This window comes from Gossypium raimondii, chromosome 1 (assembly GCF_025698545.1).
Source record: "Gossypium raimondii isolate GPD5lz chromosome 1, ASM2569854v1, whole genome shotgun sequence".
NCBI classification, from domain to species: Eukaryota; Viridiplantae; Streptophyta; class Magnoliopsida; order Malvales; family Malvaceae; genus Gossypium; species Gossypium raimondii.
The window spans coordinates 23342366-23345726 of NC_068565.1; the positions used below are offsets into that span (position 1 = coordinate 23342366).

Sequence of the window (3361 nt, forward strand, 5' to 3'; positions counted from 1 at the left end):
TGATTTATTTGTTCTTCCTAACGCTGAATATGGAGAGTCAATTTGAGAAGGTAAGATTCATTCATACTCTTGAACTCTGCCATGATTTATGTGCTCAAATTTGGTTCGAGAATTCAGAAAGAGTCTGTAAGTTTTTTATTCATCGTGTCTTTACTTCTCTTCATTATCATGTAGATGACACCTTGAATTGGCTCAGTCTTAAAGAGGGAGGGCATGTGACTAATCTATAGTCTTTTCGAGTAATGTGTAACTTTCAACTTCTTGGGAGCAACCAAGCCAATTCTATCAACCAAAGGGTTGATAACGATGCAAAATTTTTCTCGAGCAAGTGGCTCGATTTGAGGACAAATCGTCTTCAATGGGGAGGGTATGATGCGAACCTGGTCACATCATGTGACGATACAAATCAACATCATCGAGAGTGGCCTAAGCTCGAGGGGCCCAAATGCAAAATGAAGCTTAATTAAAAGCTCATAGCTCACTAAGGGTGCATGACAATTTATGCAAAGCTGACACATTCGAATTTTAGCTCATTGAGCTTAAGTCAGCTTAACTTAGTTCAATTGAGCTTATTTCTATCTTTCTTCCATGCTTGCATTTTTTTTAATTTGCTGGAATAAATAAGTATGTTAGTTAAATTAGTTAAGTTCAGCTCAAAATAAATTAACTTGCATTTTAATGTGTCAAATTCCGGGCATGTTAATTGAGTTTAATTGTGTCTTAGTTTGTACATAGTTATTAGCTAATTTTAATGTGTTAAGCTTAGGACAAATTTATTAGCTGCTGCTATTTAATTTGTCTAGCCGAATTTAGTCATTAATTTGTCTTTGCTTCTATTTAATTTGTCCAGCCGAATCTAGACATTAAACATGTCTTTGCTGCTACTGATTTTTATGATGTTTTAAGTCTAATTAATGTGTCCTAAAAGGGAATTAATTTGTTGAATCTTTTTGGTGCAGGTACATGCTTGGAACGGCATTAAATAGAGGAGAATGAACCTGGTTAAGTGCATGAAGTAGAATTTAAGACTAGCAGCTGATTTGAGTTTTTCCAAGTGGCTGTTCGTAGAGTTCAATGGCCAAGATGTTGTTCACATTAAGACCCATCAGCTAACAATGTTTTCATACCTTGGTGGCTGCCCAAATCTATCCTTTCACACCATAAGACTGTTCGGATTCAAGAGTTCACACCAAGTGTCCAACCGAGTTCCTATGTTCACAATTGGGCTGTTCGTGAGCCGCAATAGCATTAACATTGGCTACTGCCCATTCAGTTATCCAAAGGAAGGAATTTGACTATTGGAGCTTGGTTAGCCTTTAAGCATGCACAAATTCGGTGCATACACTAATGAACAGCCACCACCATTATTTCAAATGCATGGATGGGAGCTTGAACATTTTCTTCCTAGCTAAGTATGAATGAACAATATTAATGGTTGAGTTGTGGCCATTCGTTTTACCTTAGTTTGTCTATAAATACTTTGGTTATAAGCTTTGTAAAGGTTAGACAATTATGCTATTCACTCTTTACGAATTATTCAGCAATTGAGAGTTTCTCAACTCCTTTTGTTCATTTGTGACTCAATTGACCTATCAAGTTATTCTTGGGGAGTCATTCTAATTTATTTGAACTTATCACCATAACCCGGTGTGGCGTTCACTTTGATACCTGTGGTTCCTATCTCCCTATAGTGGGTCAAGGTTCTTCATCTCCTTCCATCTTAAGTTGTAATATAAGATTCGGGTCAATACTCATCTATAGTATTGGTTCTTTCTTCGACCTTGAGTCTTTCTTTTCCATCCAGATTTATCAATTTTAAAATAACCTTACTTCTTTGTTTAGCCAAAAGCATCAACATATAAAAATCAACGCACTTCAACTCATTGTTTAAGGCCCATACTTAGCCGATTTCAAACTCCAACTCCTAGTAGAACGATACTTCTCCATTTTACGATCGGGCATGTCTACGACTCGACTCATCACCAAGCTAGTTCGCATCAGCTACAGCCAATCGCAAGGAGACAAATTTATGAAAAGAACAGTCAGCGATGGTTGGAACTCAAAGTAAACCATCGCGAAAAATCGAAGTCGACAATGAAGCTGAGTTCAGGTTTAATGAAAACCCTACTCGAACACTTGAAAGCAAAAAAGTAGAAGTCGACTCACCAGAAGAAATGCTTAATGCTAGGGTTAACGAAAACCCGAATCTAGCACACCAACCAATGGCTCAAACGATTCGGCAACTGGCCGGAGCTCCGACAGAACAACTGCCCTTATGCATCACATATCCTACTGTGGATACAGATTTTGAGTTTAAGTCAGGACTAATCCAGTTACTGTCAACTTTTCGTGGGTTCCAAAATGAAAATCCCCACAAGAATCTGAAAGAGTTTCATATGGTTTGTCTTAGCAAGAAACCTCAGGGGTTAATTGAGGATCAGATTAAATTGCGTGCTTTCCTTTTCTCCCTAGTAGATTCCGCTAAGGAATAGTTATTTTATTTACCCCCTGGATCTATTACAACTTGGGCTGATCTATCTCGTTTGTTTCTGAACAGGTTTTTTCCAGCGTCTCGAGTAGCTGAACTAAGAAGAGAGATCGTTGGAATAAGGCAAAAAGAAGATGAGTCCCTTTACGATTATTGGGAGCGGTTTAAGAAGTTGTGTGCAAGCTGCCCACAATATGGTATAACGGAGCAATCTCTTCTCCAATACTTTTACGAAGGTTTGAAGCCCATGGAGATGAATATAGTAGACGTCGCTACTGGAGGAGCATTGGTTAACATAACTCCCCAACAAGCGAGAGACTTGATCTCCACGATGGCTGTAAATTCTTAGCAGTTCCGAGCCAATACTGAACCCCCTAGAAGGGTTCACCAGCAACTAATCATGCAACTGATGCATGTCCCAGTTTGTATGATGATACCATGGCCCATCTGGATGCTATGGGAAATTTCTCTAGGTTGCCACTAAGGGGATACGACCCCTACGCTAATACCTACAACCCAGGGTGGAGGGACCATCCTAACTTAAGTTATGGGGCCAATCTATGAAATAACCAGCCATACCAAAATCGGTTTTCGCAACAGCCGCAAGGTTCAGGTAATTCTCTAGAAACCATGGTCAATAAGTTAGCAACTAATGTTCTTGATTTTCAACAGCAAACTCTTAATTTCCAAAAGAGACGAAAGATTTCCAATAGAAAACTGAGGCGTCCATCAGAGAGTTGACCACATCGATCGAGAAATTGACCCCTCAAGGGAAGCTATCCTCCCAAACTGAACCAAACCCTATACAAAATGCGAATGCAGTGACGTTGCAAAGCGGAAAGGTACTGAAATCGATTCCTGACAGGAATCTTG

At 39.2% G+C, this 3361-nt stretch overlaps 1 non-coding gene across 1 annotated transcript; it reads right to left on the bottom strand.

Moving 5' to 3' along the window:
- Positions 1-2582: 2582 nt before the first annotated feature.
- LOC128033206 (small nucleolar RNA R71) lies at positions 2583-2689 on the bottom strand. Its single transcript, XR_008189505.1, has one exon. It is a non-coding gene; the product is annotated as a small nucleolar RNA R71 (small nucleolar RNA).
- Between the last annotated feature and the right edge of the window lie 672 nt (positions 2690-3361).